At 34.3% G+C, this 16,645-nt stretch overlaps 1 protein-coding gene across 16 annotated transcripts in view; it reads left to right on the top strand.

Moving 5' to 3' along the window:
* LOC106882686 (vitamin D3 receptor) overlaps positions 1 to 16,645 on the top strand; it is an 886,520-nt gene that overhangs the window by 515,617 nt on the left and 354,258 nt on the right. Inside the window, exon 1 of one of the 16 annotated variants that reach the window (XM_089348113.1) lies at positions 3,901 to 3,924. The exons of the other annotated variants lie outside the window; for them this stretch is intronic. The gene's annotated coding sequence lies outside the window, so the exon portion shown is untranslated. Of the gene's footprint in view, positions 1 to 3,900; positions 3,925 to 16,645 lie in introns of those variants that run through there. 16 annotated transcript variants of the gene reach the window in all.

The following is a 16,645-nucleotide window of genomic DNA, read 5'->3' as shown; positions in this document are numbered from 1 at the left end:
CTTTTCAAGACTGGCCTTGGTGCTATCATGCAGATTTCTTGTTTTAAGTGATTTAAATTTAAACCTTTCTTTCAAATTTCATGTTAAATTATGCTCTAAACACCAGCTTAATAATGATTTAGATATTTTATCAAATTCTCCCTCATTTTCAAAATTGACTGAAACAAAGGCAGTTTAATTCAACAAAAGAGTTACAACTTGTAGTTCATGTTGAAGGGCAGTTCATTTACTTTGTGAATGTCTCTGGTCAGCAGTCTCTGTTGGATTTTGGCTACTTTGTATCATGGATTTGGGTCGTGAATTTGTTATTTACTTCACTTAGCATTCAGTAGTCCAATGTTTTTCCATAATCAGTTAATGTTCTCTTCTGGAGAGGTAAATCTATTTTGGTTGTATATTATAATTTAAATCGATTTCTGTTTCTCCCTTCTGTTCGTATATGGTAAGTGCAACTCAATAAAAGGAAATCATCCAATGTCAGAAAGCTGGAAGCTTCTGTCTGTGTTAGGTGTTCTTTAGTGAAATAGTCACAGATAACGTTATGTCTGTATTTTCTATTGATTCATGTCCCAATCATGTTTTAATTTAGTGACTTATTGTAAACATTGAAGTTCTCCATAATCTTACTATGAGGTGTGTTTTGAGCTTTTTGTATGCTTCACACATTCCTATATTACATGGAAAAATGTGAGCAAGAGAAATATTATTCTTAAGATTATAAATCTGGAAAAGTACAGGACAAGTTATTACACGTTGAAAAGTACAGGACAAGTACAGAACAAGAAAATTTTTACTCAAACTATTGCAGCTAAGAATGAAATTTCGTATAAAATATTTAGATTTAGAAAATATTAGCTTTTATTAAAGCTAAAACTTTTTATTAAAAGTTATTCTATTTGTTATTATTTGTTACTTCTGTTAAAAATCAAAAATACCCCCAAATTCTTTTTGCACTAATACATATACACATACTATACACATACTAATACATATACACATACTATACACATACTAATACATATACACATACTATAACTAATACTTGCATGCATTTATAATCCTAAATGTGTCCATGCTGAAATAAACTTTTTGGTGTGAGAATATTTGATTTGGTATCGGTGTTCTATGTTGTACGGGGAGTTGATATGATATTGGTGGCTATAGTATAATTCTAATCAAGATGATGTTAGCTATGTAATAGAAGTAGTTTTGGTAGAGTAATATCTTATGATAGTAGTTTTGCTTCGAGTAATCCAAGTGGATGAAAGCTTACATCCACTTGGTGGTTTTATCAAGTAACAAGAATCTCCCTTCCTAAGTCCCATTTTTTAACTTGGGACCTAAAGTATTAAAGATTTTAAGCCTCTGCTTCCAGTGCTTTCAGAAGTTAAGAATTTTTTTTTTTTTTTTTTGAATTGAATGTCTAGCAACTGTAATTTGCAAGTCAGGCAACTTCTAATCATAAAGAAACATTTGTACAGGCTTTATTGCCAGCAGTTTAAACCAATATAGTATAAATGAGGAAAATATACAAAATAAAACATTTTTTTTTATCATGAAAACTGCTACCAGATTTGTTGGTGGAGCTACTGTCTGGTAGCCATTGGTATGCTCTAAATTCCATTTCTCCAATCACTTAAAATATATGAGTTGTTTCACTTGCACATACATATATATCTTGCATAATGCAAGTAGATCAACTCTTTGTCACAGACAGATTTTTATAACATTCATCTCCCTTGTATTTTGCCAGTGTAACTTAATATTAATGTAACTTATCCTATCTGCCCAACACTAAGTTTAAATTCCTCTCAGATGTTGTAGTATGCTTTTCTCTGATTTGTAGTTAGTATACTGATATGAATCTATTTAATTATACCTTCATGATTTGAGTGAAATCATCTTTCAGATATTATATATAATGAATGCTGCTTATAAATGTTGAGTAAATAAATATAGCTTACTCACAGATTATTAACAGAATAGACATAGTATCATAAACAGAGTTTGTGTGAAAATTCCAACTTTATAGCCTCTCTGCTGTTGCTCAACCTGTTAGAAATAATATCTACATCTCTTGAATTATATTGTATTGCCTTAGCATTCAGATTCTTCTATGAAATGTAATACTTATTCATTCACATTGTTTTAAATTAATTGATGATGTAATTGTTTATTTTTAGAATGACATTGTAAGGTTGGTGCGAGAAGCCAGATCTGGCTGTTTTGTGCATTAAACAAGAATAATTAGGTCAGATATGGCCAGTTTAAATGCTAAAGGGTAAAAAAAAAACAACACTTTCTTTACTGTGTTTTTAACATGGAAGTGACAGGATGGTCATGGATAGAATGTCTTTCATTATGAATTTATTTGATCAGGAATGATTAAATAGAAATAACTTCACTGTACAGTGAAATATCTGTTTTGCTGGTACACAAAGCAAGAGTTATTTCAAGAAAAAGCAAAGGTTTTGAATAAGCTGTTAGCTGTCAATCCCATCTCACTACAAATCTGAAATAAATATTCTACTTAATTTTAACCCTAAAATATTTAACATTGGGAAACTAAAAGGAAATCTTACTCTAAATTTGTGATGAATTTTTCAACATATTTTACCCTATATCAGCATACAGCTATTGCATTTTGATTTTCAAATTTTGTATAAGCCATTTTCTCACTCAGTACATATTTTGTTGTAATATTGATTGATAACTTAATGAAGAAGCAAAATTTCAAAAATACACAGAAGTCCCCTGATGATTTCACTTTTGTAATTTGCTTAGGACTTCCTTGCTTTCAGTGGTTTTTTTGTGATGCTAGAAGGAACCCCCAAGCTAGCAACCAATTACACTGGACAAAAATCAGAAACACTCAAGTTTTGGATGGTGGAAATTATAGCAATCTACAGTCATTTGGAGAAATGAGTTTGCCATGTATTATTTGGTTGGAAATCATCATCATCATTTAATGTCCATCTTCCATGTTGGCATGGGTTGGAAAGTTTGATCGGTGCTGGTAAGCCAGAGGACTGCGCCAAGCTCCAATGTCTGCTTTGATATGGTTTTTATGGCTGGATGCCTTTCCTAATGCCAACTGCTTCACAAAGTGAACTGGGTACATTTTACATGCCACCAGTGGCAGTGAGGTCACCAAGTAACTTGCAAAACAAGGGTCCCTCAACTGAGAGGGGAGTGATATTGAAGGAGGTGGTTTTGTACCAGGTGATGAAAGATCAGAGTATGACAGAAGGATAGAAACATGTATATTGCTGTAGAAAAGATTCATGGTTACCCCAGTGGGAGGGAGAGAGTGAGCAAGAGTATGAGAGAGATGGTGCTGATGTGCCAGGGCTTACTCTGAAAGTGCAAGGAGGTGAATATAAATGGAATGGTAGAAGATTGAGCAGGGTGCATGAGCAAGGATTTCATGAAAGTGCAGAGGGGGTGGGGAGAGGGCATGTGAATGGTTTTTAAGAAGCACAAAACCAATGCTACTGCAATGAATTGAAACCATATTGTATTAAAGTAGAAAAAGAATAGTTGACTGGATATAGTATAACAGAGTGAAGGTCTTGAATTCAAGCCTGCTGCAAGTAACCACAGTTCATTTAGCTGTTAGGAATAACTGAGATTTACATTTTCTGAAACATGCTGCCAACAGTAGCCTAGTATTCTGTCCTGGGGTCATTTTAACTTTCATTAGATTAATGATAAGGAAACCAAAAATTGAAGTTGTCATTTTGAATTGTGTGATTTCAAAAGAATTAATTTCTCTATATTTTTGAAAACCAATAGAGCTTTGCTTTTGTTAACTAAAAACAACTTGTTTCAGTTTGTTTGGTGCACTGGACCTATGGCTACTGATGTTGTTTGGTCCCATATCAACCCTAACCGGACAGATGTGTTATCAAATGTATTCCAGATGTAAGCAACCTGTATTTTTGTGCTCTTTAAATAGTTTTCCTTTTAAATGAAAGACAATGGATAATGTAGTCAAAGATACACTATGTTTAAGAGATGTGATATGAGGGAAATTTAAGTGCTTTTTTCCAATGAGGCAAGCAGCCACTTTTATCCCTCTTGGGTCAATAAAACTATTATTTGTTATGTACTGAAGTCAATTCAGGTGATGCGACTTCTGTTTTAAATTTATGGCCCTGTGTTGAAGCTAAAAATCATATTATATGCAATAGTAAAAATCTAAGTTTTATACTCAAAAATTATTGTTTTCTATTTTATTTAATATTTTGTCGAATTTATTTTTCTGCCCATATTATATATTTTTAATCTAATTTATTTTTTCAACTCAGCTTTTTTCTTTCCTCCAAGTTATGTAATATAATTGATTGCTTGAAGCCATCTTCCATCATAATTCTTATCTAATCTTGTTATAAATTTTGTATTTCCTTCGAGATTTTCAAAAGAATAATATTTATATGTGTGTGTGTGTGTGCATGTATAGGTATATGTATGTGGTTATGTATATACTTTTCTTTAAGATTTATTCAAATTCTCAGAATTCAAGCTGGTTGCTAACAAATTGACAATTGCTTTTCTTTTGTTTGCGATAGTTTCAGGGATTGTGAATATATGAGTAGTTTGTGCATACATATATGTAGATGAATATTGGATATAGATAGATATATGCCTTATGCCTTCATGTGTTGAGTGGGCTTATCTCTTTCTCTTTGTGCATATACCATATATTGCATGTATATGTTCATTTCAGAAAACTTAAAAGGAGAATCAGTGGAAAGTTTTCCAAATCTTCACTACACCACTAATTGATTGGATTTGAAAGATGAAAGTTAGTTCGCTTTGTGTTTTCTTGGAAAATCCCTGCATATCTAGATTTTTATGCAGGTCTGTTGTTACATGGTTTACCATGGATGTACTTTTTTCTACAGCTTTATGTAAGACATTCCCATTTGTGAGTGGCTGACCTCTGTGACGACATCCTTTTCCTCGTATTCGTTTTCCCAGTTTTGGTGGTTCTTGCCAGTTACAAGTTGATCTCGGTAGTGCTGGTACCTCATTAGTGCAGGTACAATGAAAGTATTCCCTCACTATACCTTGTAAAGTGGTTGGTATTAGGAAGTGCATCCAGTCATAGAAACCATGCCAAAACTAAGACACTGCAGCTAGACACAGTTCACCTGCTGTTTAACACACATCAACATGGTAGTTTGATATAAAATGATGATAATGTTGCGATATATATATATAAATTTACTCTCTCTCACACACACACACACACACACACACACACACACACACTCATATGTATGCATACCCAACCCATGCCTGCATGAAACATGGACATTGACGATGGTGGTATATAACCTAAATTTAATGTCCACTTTTCCATGTTTGCATGGGTCAGACAGAATTTGTTGAGGTAGATGTTCTTCAGGTGGATGCCCTTCCTATCACCAACCCTCATCAGTTTCTAAGCAAAATATTTCCTCATAGATTGACATTTTATCATAGGAGACTGGAAATGAACAACCTCTCTTCTATGACAATGATTCTCATTTACAACCATCATGTAATATCTACACAAGAGCACACACATGCACACTCATAGTAATGATGGACAAGAATGGAAACTGGATGTTAAATGATGATGATAGCATCTTTCAGTTTCTGTCTTCCAAATCCACTCACAAGGTTTTTGTTGGTCCATAACTATATGGAAGGGATTTGCCCAGGATGCTGTGCAGTTTGGCTGAACTCAGGACCACATATTTGAGAAGCAAATTTCTTAACCATACAATCACACATGCACACACACACACATATAAGAAGTTCATTTGGGGTATATAATTCTGGTGCTTACCATATTAAGCACATTAGTTAGCTAACAAAATTACAAATTGGAGATTGTTTGTTCTGCCAAATAAGTATGTGAAAATCCACATATATCTGTATATAATGACAAATAATAGAAAAATGGAATGAGAAAATCATTTTACTGCTTCAGTTTACAATTGTTTCATCATAATTCAATATAATCAGTTTTGAAATATTATGCAATAATTCCTGCAACTACTGGCTAAACAATTGTAAATTGAAGTAATAGAATGATTTGCTCACCCCATTTTAAAAAATATTTGCCATATGTATATCAAATATTATATGTCTATGTAAGACAAATCTCACAATGTTTGCCTTGGTTCTTTGACATAGTGAAAAAAAAAGAAAAAAGGCTAGTCAACTTTGTAGTTGTGTCATTTGACATATAATAGATTTATTTGTAGATATTTGACTGGAAGTTCATGAGTGATGTTTGTACACATATACAGGTTGTTATATGCCGAGGGTATGTTTTATCTCATATTTACTTCATATAATGAAATCCATCAACATTTACTTTGTGTCAATATTTATTAATGTGTTTATTTAGTTGTTCAACCTTGAGCCATAACATTCATGATTATGGGTATTTTAGTTTAGTGGTAATCCAGTCTATTTTACTCATATAATATATTCAAGGCTACCCTATTGAATGTGTCCTTTATTTAAGATGGTAGGATGTGATTTAAGGAAAATTTGTTGCAGCATCTAATCTAGCTGGCTGGACAACAACACAACGACTTCCTCATTGAGTTTTTCTGTGTATATTATCAAAAATGGTGGTTTAGTTTGTTGTGAATGTAAAATGTCTTTTGTGCCAAATACTGTAAACTGTGGCTGTTGTTATTTGCATTGCTTTTTTTGTTGTTTGTATTTGTAGAGTTGTTTACGGTAGTAAATATATACCTAAGTAAATTTCATTAACATATTTCACACGGTCCCTTTCTTCTTAATGGTGGATTGGTAGAAACATTAAAATAGAACAAAATGTTTTGCAATAATTGTTCCAGTGCTTCACATTCTGTGTTCAAATTCTGGCAAGGTTGACTTTGCCTTTCGTACTTTCAGGGTCGATAAAATAAGAGTTGAGCTCAGGTATCAATGTAATCAACTATCCACCCCCACCCCCCAAATTTCAGGTCTTGTACCTCTAGTAGAAAGGATTATGATTATTATTATTAAATTCTGTGAGGTTGACTTTGCCTTTCATCCTTTTGGGGTCGATGAAATAAGTACCAGTTACATACTGGTGTTGATGTAATCAACTAGCCCCCCCCCCCCACCTCCCCAAAATTTCAGGCTTTGTGCCTATGGTAGAAAGAATTATTGTCTTTATCACAGGTTTTGTTGAAGCTCCTGGAGTCTTACATGCATAGCAGGCTTGCTACCTGCAGCCTACGGTACCATGCTATCCATTCTTTTCAGCTACCTAATACTTTCCTGATTATTCTGGCCATGCTAAGGAGGCAAACCTTTTGTAACAGTTCTACTGGACACTTTATTCCAATTTCCTTTATATTCCCCTTGATACCTTCTGATACTGTTCCCAAGGACCCAACAATAATTGGCACTATCTTCACCTTCTTCATTTTCCATAACTGGGCTATTTCGTACTTAAGAGGGTTGTATTTATCTATCTTTTCGCCTTCCTTCTTGACTGTTCATGGGTCAAAGGAGCATGCAACATCAATTATATAGCATATGTGATGCATCTTCTCCACCACCACTACTAAGTCCAGTCTGTTATTCTCTAGAACCTGATCTGTTTAGATTGGGAAATCCCAGAGGATTTTATCAGTCTCCAACTCAGCTACTCTCTGTGGTTTGTGCTCATACCATGTTTTGCCTCTCTCTAGCCCCTACTTTTCACCCAGTTTCCAAGGAAGCACTTTCACTATCTGATTGTTTCGCCACAACTTGTAGTGGTTTTGGGTAAGTCTAGGGCATTCATTCATGATACGGGCAATGGTTTCATCCGCTCTATTGCAGATGCGGCACAGTGGAGACACTTGCTCATTCCTAAGGTTGACCCTCCAGCCTGTGACCAAAGCTTGGTCTTGCTCTGCCAGTAGAGTGCTCCCAGTCTCTTCTTTTAGTGTTCCTTCCATCAGTCAGTGCCACCTATTTTTCCCAGCAACTTCTGTTGTGGCTGCATGGAATTGATTGTGTAGTCCCCTCTTGCACAATTCTTCTTTATATCTTTTTTGCACTTGTTCCTTTGTTGTTTTGATTTCTCTGCTTTCAATACTTCCTCGTTCCAAACTGTCACTAGCAAGGTTTCCTTACTTTTGGCTCGGTATCTCATTAAGCTCTCGAGTTCAATACGCATGCAGTCTTCCACACCTATCAGTCCTCTTTCTCCATTTTCTCACTTCATGTATAGGTAATCAGTGTCTGCACATGGATGATGGGCTCCATGCATCGTTAGAAGCTTTTTTGACTTCCTGTCCATCTCCTTCAGTTCCTCCTCTGCCCACTTCAAGATTCCAGTGCCATACTGAACTACTGCAACTGCGTATGAGTTTATTGCTGAAATTATGTTTCTGGCATTTTCAGCTTTGAAGTCAGTTTGGCTAAAATCACCCTGAAACATCATCATAATCTAGTAAATGTAAATCATTTTGCGAAAGGAAACAAAGTGTGTCATCAACAGATTCATTCATATACCAGATTTTCATTCTAGCTGATGAAATTAGTCTCAGGGCATTTTTGAATGTTTATAGTTGATTGACATCAATACTACAAACAGTGTGTTTGTTACAGACGAAAAATATTATAAAAATACATTTCATTGCGCCTATAATCAAACTAAACCTTTTGACACCACTCTGCCATTCATCCATATGCGATTAAAGCTTCCAGTTTGAATGGCTTTCACAAGAACAGTCAATATGCCACAACATCAGTCATTAAGTAAAATAGATCTGATCTGATATATTTGCATATGGACAGTTGTCTGCAGCTTTGTCAAGAATTACTTTGGATATTGCAGTTGTATTAACCATGCTAAAGAATGTCACCAACACTGTACACTGAAGTTTTCCACTGTTAAATCGTTGTCTGAATTAAATATTCAGATAATATTAAAGTTGAGAATAGATATAGATATAACTAAATCTTGGTTATTTGAAAAATCACTTATCTGAACAAGATCTCAAGACACATCATTCTGTTCATTATGGCTTGCTTTGTTAACCATCATATCCAAAGAATCAGTTATCTACAAATTAATAGCCGTCTGTCTTGTACGGATAATCAATTTTAGATTTAACTGTTTATACAAATATTTTTGGGGGCATTTTTTTCCCCTATGTCTGTTTTTAAGCACATCATTCATAATTTGTTGTCATCATCACAATTGTCATGAACAGCAACTGCTACTGAGCAAAATGAGAGAGAGCTGATATATTTGTCTTTATTAGCTAGCATTGTAGAGTTGCAGAAACTGCAGTTCTTAAATAATGTTACATTTCTTTATGTATTTAAATCCTGCATCTGTCATACTTTGCCTTTCATCCCTCCACAGCTGATCGAAATAAATGTTTACTAGAGTTCATTCAGTCAATTGTAACCTTCATATATAAATTTGTGACTTTGTACCAAACTTTGATGTGATTTTTGTTATCATTTCACTCTTTATGTTTGTGTCCGAATCATGCTGGGATCAACTTTGCCTTTCAGTTCTCAAGGGATGATGAAATATATTAACAGTCAAGTACCACGATCAAGTTAATCAGCTGACCCCTCCCTTCAAAATAGTTGGCTTTGTACCTAAATTAGAAAGAGGAATGGCAGAATCATTTAGAATGTCATAAAATATGCCCTGTGTTATTCTTTCTGGCACTTTCTGAGTTCATTCCGAATTCATTCTGAGTTCAAATTACACTGATGCTTTACATTCTGAGTTCATCTTCTTTTGAAATTGACTTTGCTTCTCCAACCAAATGTATGACTTTGTGCATGTGTAAGAAGCAATCATTTCTATTATCATTTAAAAGAAATACTTATTAAAATAATGATGGAGAACTTTTTTTTTGGTTAGTAGTTTTCTTCTCTCAGTTTATCTGTAAGATTTATACCACAAACTCAGAGAAGAGATCTGCCAACTAAAAAGCAAAGCAACATGGTTCTCCTCCTCTGCATTAAACCTCTTGTGAGATTAAGTTTCTCACTAGGAACCAAAGGATATCTTTTGAGATATGGTTTGTATATTTGCATATATATATGGATATGATTGATTGTATTTTATATGGGTATATGTGTTTGTGATCCTCTCTCACACTCGTGTATATATGTGTATATATATGTATATGTATGATACATGTCTATACATCTATGTGTTTGTGTTCATTGCATTAAGCATTGTTGTTTATTTATCAAAGTTTTTTTTTTTTTTTTTGCTGTGGTTCCACTAAAATTTTTCTACTTTGAGCTTCACTGTTTCTGTCATGCTTCCCAAGGTGGTCGGTTGAGCATTCCAGTTTCTAATGGCAAAAGGGCTTCATCCATTTACTTGTCTACTTCTCTTATGTTAGGTATGGCATGTAGGTGAAAATTACTATTTATAAATCTTTATTTCTAGCGGTTTAGCATGCACAGTATTTCAGTACATTGGTTGTAGTTGTCTACATTAAACTGGCATTATTGGGGAAAAAAATAAATAAATAAACTATTTTCTTCCAAAGGTGTTCTACCATCAACCAATGAATCCAGAACCACATTGTTTATTTTTAAAATGGAAGAGTGTGATTTGAGAGTAACTTACCAGCTATTGCTATTAGGTTGAGTGACTGCATAGAGGCTCTCTTATTTTTTGTTAACCTGTTGTTAGCTGGGGTGGGTAGTCATCTGTTGGTCAGTGTGTTTTGCTTGGTAAAGTTTATTGCTAGAGTTGTTGCCAAGGTAATTTTTGTCATTACCACATTCTACAACATGGTTATCATTTTATTTGTAGTTAAAAGTAAGTTTTTAGGATTTGTTTGTTCCCATCTGTGCATTTAGAAGCCATTTTTCTTTTTGTCTTTTGCTGAATATCTTAACAGACTACATCATCTCATTATATTTCTTAACCAGACAGAGCGATAAAAAGAATTAAATATTATAAAATAACCCTAGTCAACCATAACTGGGACACCTTTGGTTATAGGTCTGCTTAATCAGGGTTGACCTGAAGCTGTATAACAAACATCCTGCAAACTGCTAACCTGTCAGAAATAAAATCTATAAACAGCAGTAATTTTTATCAAGAAATAAAGTGAATTATTTATTTGTCTCTGTATATTTCAAATACAGATTAGAAGAAAGAAATGGGTTGTTTGTGATGCAAAGAATGGAGAGATATTCTTTGTATTCTTGAGATTTCACTATTTTGTTTCTCTCTGTATTTCTTATTTAATTTCTCTTCATCTTTCTTGATCTTTTTTTTTTTTTTGTCCATTTACTTTTCATGTTCTTCATTTCTTCTACTGTCTTACCTTCTGCATTTTGTCTGCTCTCTACTTGTCTTCTATGTCTTATGTTATCTCATGTCTATGTATGCCTTCTTTGTATGTCATCTTATGTTTTTATATGTATTCTTTGTATGTCTTCATATGTCTTCTTTGTATGTCTTCTTCATGTCATTTTTGTATGTTCTCTTTGTATGTCATCTTCTTATGCCATCATATATCAGCTTTTTTATGTCTTCTTTGTATGTTTTCTTCTGATGTCCTATGTCCCCTTCTATTTTCTTCATATGTCTTCTTCTGTCTCTTTGGATGACAGTAACAGTAGAAGATCAAACAAAATACCTTACATTTCGAATTCAGATTATGCCAGGGTTGATTTTTGTTTCTCTTCCCTCCTGTGTCAATAAAATATTTACTAGTATTATACAGATATCCAATGGAACCACACCTCTTACTAAATATTTGTTGTCTGTTGCCAGTAGTAGTAATCATCATCATCATCATCATTGTTATCATTATATCATGAAAACTCTCAGCTATATTTTGCTGGATATGATGGAAAGTGTCAGCTGCCCACAGCCAACAGACTAAGGTGACATTTGTTTACTGATCATGCTTCAAGAACTCAGCGGAGAACTCTTGCAGTTCCAGGCTGATAATTCTTATTGGTGTTCTATCTGTATATTTCTTCCTGCATTTTTCAGCCACATTGGTAGTTCACTACTGATATTTCCAAGTGCACCAATCACTATCGGTATCATATCTACTTTCTTCATTGAAAACAACCTGTGTATTTCCCACTTCGATTCATCATAGTTGTTCACTTTTCTTTTTCTAGGCTCAGGGTCCTGAAGTTGGCCTTAACCACTTCATCCCATGTCTTCCTGGGTCTCCCTCTACTGCAAGCTCTGACTGTATTTAGCAACTGGTACTTCTTTATACAGCTGTCTTCGTCCATATGCACCCTGAGTACATATCATCACAGTCTTCTTTCTTGCACACTACAACTAATTCCACTAATGTCCAGCTTTTCACTCAACACCCTTATACTATTTCTTTCATGCACACTCACATTGCACATCCAGCAGAACATGCTAATTTCATTTCTTCTCAGGTTTTCTGCATTCAAGGCCCATGTCTCACTATCATACAGTATTGTATCCTAACACAAGCATCATATACTTTGCCCTACTCTCTAAAGACAAAGATCTTTGTTGTTAGCAGCATTAGTAGTCCCCTGAACTTTCTGCTACCAGTTCTCACTCTAGCTATGTTACATTTTTGGAGCAACCACCTCCTTTGCTAATCACATCTCATAGGTAACAAAAGATATCGACTCGTGAACTGTCCGAGTATTTAAGAGACTCAGTTTCTAGTGTGCTTATATGAACTGCTCCAGTGCCTCTAGGGTATGTTGAGCTTACATTTTTGGATGATATGCTAGTGATACTGCAACATCTCCTGTTTGTCCACAGCTTACATTGAGTAAAATGTATGGAGTTTATACCTACACCATTTCTGCATATCAAGCGCGGCTATTTCCCTGAAGGTACCAGGGTCTTGTCTTCTTTCCTGCTCACTAAAATCTCCATCTTTGTTAGTTTTATCTTAAGGCTTCTCAATTCCAAGTATAGATTTCATGTTTGGAATTTTTTCACTAATTCCACTACGGATTCATCTATGAAAACTAAGACCATCAGCCAATCTTAAACTCCCTCATTATAACTTATAAGGACTGTGAGGAATATCAGAAGAGGACTGAGGACTGAATGTTGATGGACTCCCACCTTTACACTAAATTCATCACTAAAGTCATTGCCAATTCTCATTTCACTTATTGGATCCTTCTACATACCTTGGACTACTTCACAAGCCATTCATCTACTCCTAGTTCCCCCAGTGCCCATCATATTATTGAATGAGGTATCCAGTGAAATGCTTTGTGCTAACCAATGATAGCCAGATACAGCAATTAATTCTTCCTAGCCAGGTATTTCTTCTGTTGTTACCTCACTAGGAAGATTGCATCTGTTGTGCCACTTCTGGGGACAAAACTAAACTTGCATCTCATCCAAGTCTACACTATTCTGAATCAATTGTGCTATGACTTTCTTCATTTAGAAGTTTGATTCCTCTATAGTTGCTTCTCTCTAAGGCATCACCTTTGCTCCTGTAGTAGTTTACAATGATATTACTATGCCAGTCATTGAGTATGACACTTCTGAATGAATTGGTTTAGCTATGTGTGTGGTAATGCTGTATCCCATTTCACCAGATATTTTAAGCAGCTATCCAGATGGATCATTATTATTATTATTATGATGCTTTCCCCACCTTCATAACCTTGATTACTTTATCTATACCATATATGACATATATATATATATATATATATATATAGGAGTGGCTGTGTGGTAAGTAGCTTGCTTACCAACCACATAGTTCCGGGTTCATTCCCACTGCGTGGCACCTTGGGTAAGTGTCTTCTACTATAGCCTCGGGCCGACCAAAGCCTTGTGAGTGGATTTGGTAGACGGAAACTGAAAGAAGCCTGTCGTATATATGTATATATATATGTATATGTGTGTATATGTTTGTGTGTCTGTGTTTGTCCCCCCCAACATCGCTTGACAACCAATGGTGGTGTGTTTACGTCCCTGTAACTTAGCGGTTCGGCAAAAGAGATTGATAGAATAAGTACTAGGCAACCAAAGAATAAGTCCTGGGGTCAATTTTCTCGACTAAAGATGTGCTCCAGCATGGCCGCAGTCAAATGACTGAAACAAGTAAAAGAGAGAGAGAGTATATATATATATATATATATATATATATATATATATATATATATATATATATATATATATATATAAATAAAATGTAGATGTTAAATTCAGGTTGTTATTGTAAAGCAAGTTTAAGAATAACAGAACATGCCTTAATGGCAGACTCGAAATAGAGAGGAGTTAAATTTATTATACAGTTTATGTTGACTGAGAGTTTAAAATATATATATTATGAATGTATATATGTATTTTTATGTGTGATTGTGTGAAAAGATGAATGCTCTCATACACTTATGAAAAATACACCATTATATTTTTTTGAAACAACAAAAAAATAGACAGTTATGTAGGACATGTATTAACCTATTCAAGTGAGATGGAATATTTTGGAAACCATCACAAAAAGATAGGTCACAGGGAATTTAAGAAATTCAGGGAAATGAAATTCTTCTGTTGGGCGCTCATACCATAATGTAACATGACACTCAAGTCATATGAAATAAACTAGGTCTCAACACATTCAGTCGTATCTTAGAAAACATATTACTTGTGACTTACAACAACAGCAATAATAATTATTATTTCTACTATAGGCACAAGGCCTGAAATTTTGGGGGAGGGGCTAGTCAATGACATTGGCCCCAGTGTTTGACTATTGCTTATTTTATTGACTCCAAAAGGGGTGAAAGGTGAAAATTGATCTCAGTGTAATTTAAACTCTGAACATAACGGCAGACAAAATGATTCTAAGCATTTTGCCCATTGTGCAAACAATTCTGCCAGCTTGCCATCTTAATAATAATAATAATAATAATGATAATAATGATAAAATAATAATATAAATATATAATATGTGTGTGTATGTGTAAGATATATATCTACTGCATATGTGGGAAATTCCGTCTGTGGAGTTGTTAGTTAACTCCTCCTACATCGTTTTATCAATTTTGATGAAACTTGACATGCGAGTAGAACTCATGTCTGGAAACCTCATGGCATACTCAGATTGTTGAAAACAAATTGATAATGGGGCCCTTGGAAGGGATCCTTATATATGTCTAATATATTTTCCATTGTAACAACCAAGGGATATAAACCATTCATTTTTCTAAATCATTTAGTATAAATCAAATTGAGTATGCTTATTTCTTAGTATTTCAACTGTTATTTTCGTAATTTATCCAGTACAACCCTTAAACAAGTAAATAGTATTTTCCTAAACAATAGATCCAATTATTTCGATTCGTGACTTATTCATGAATATACCAACACTAGCACCGCTGAGGGTAATATTCTCTGGGAATGCACAAAAGCCCTTTTCAGAGTTATTTACTTTGAATTGTTATTATCTCGTATCTGATTTAGCCTGTTATTACGTAACATGCTTCAAGATTTTAGTATACATACCTTATTAGTATTTCCTCCTAAGTTCTATATACTCTGGGCATGCATTAAAACCCTTTTCGGGGCTACTTTATTTGAATTCTTACTATCGGGTAACTAATTTCATGTTATTACATAACTGACTTCATAATTTGGGTATTCATAACTTATTGGGAATTCCTAAAAACAAGATCCTGTGTAAGACAGTTTGGTATTCTCTGTAAATGCACAAAAACGTTTTAAGGGCTACATACTTTGTATTGTTCTTATTAGATTGGTGAAACATTTATGAGAACAGAACCAAGGGATAAGCCCCGCTTTCCCGAGAATTACTGGGTACATCAGCTAGTGTATATATATATATATATATATATATATATATATATATATACATACACACACACACGCTCACATATACATATAAATATATATACATACATACACACATACACACACACATATATGCATGTCTGTGCATATATATTTCATTATCATTATTATTTAATGTCCTTTTTCCATGATGACATGACTGTTTGACAGAATTCAGTGGGTCCAAGGGCTGCACCTATTTTCACTACTTTTGCATGGTGTCTTTTTGTTGGATGTTCTTCCTAATGCTAACCACTTTACAACACATACTGGATGCTTTTTTTTTTTCTCTCTTCATGCCATAATCACTAGTTAGGTCACCATCTTACAAGATTATCAACTCAAAAAGAGGTGGGTGTATGCTAGGCAATGTGAGGTTAAAGTATGAAGGAAGGGGAAATTTTTTTTCTGTGAGGACCCTCAAGGTATAAGTTGAGTAGTAGTAGTAGTAGTAGTAGTAGTAGTAGTAGTAGTAGTAGTAGTAGTAGTACGATGTAGTTAAGCCTTGGCAACTTCTAGTACCTAGCCACATCTCACAAGGCCTGCCTTTAGAACTCAGCAACTTTGTCTGCTGTACTTCCTTTCCTGCAGAAGCGCTATAGATCCTTTCACCATGGGCTTTCATTTCCTTTCTCTCTCTCTCTCTCTGTCTCATTTTCTTTCTTCCCTGCAATGCTGCGTACTGGCTGCCTTGTTAGACTGTTGATTTTTCAATTTAATTTTGTTTATTATTTTCTTTACTACATTTTAATATTTTTTTAATTTTATTATTATTTATCATTATTAGGGTTGCAAGCTAGTGGAATT

The sequence above is a fragment of the Octopus bimaculoides genome, chromosome 2, assembly GCF_046866305.1.
Source record: "Octopus bimaculoides isolate indiv1 chromosome 2, ASM4686630v1, whole genome shotgun sequence".
NCBI lineage: Eukaryota > Metazoa > Mollusca > Cephalopoda > Octopoda > Octopodidae > Octopus > Octopus bimaculoides.
This window is presented reverse-complemented; position numbering and strand designations above follow the sequence as displayed.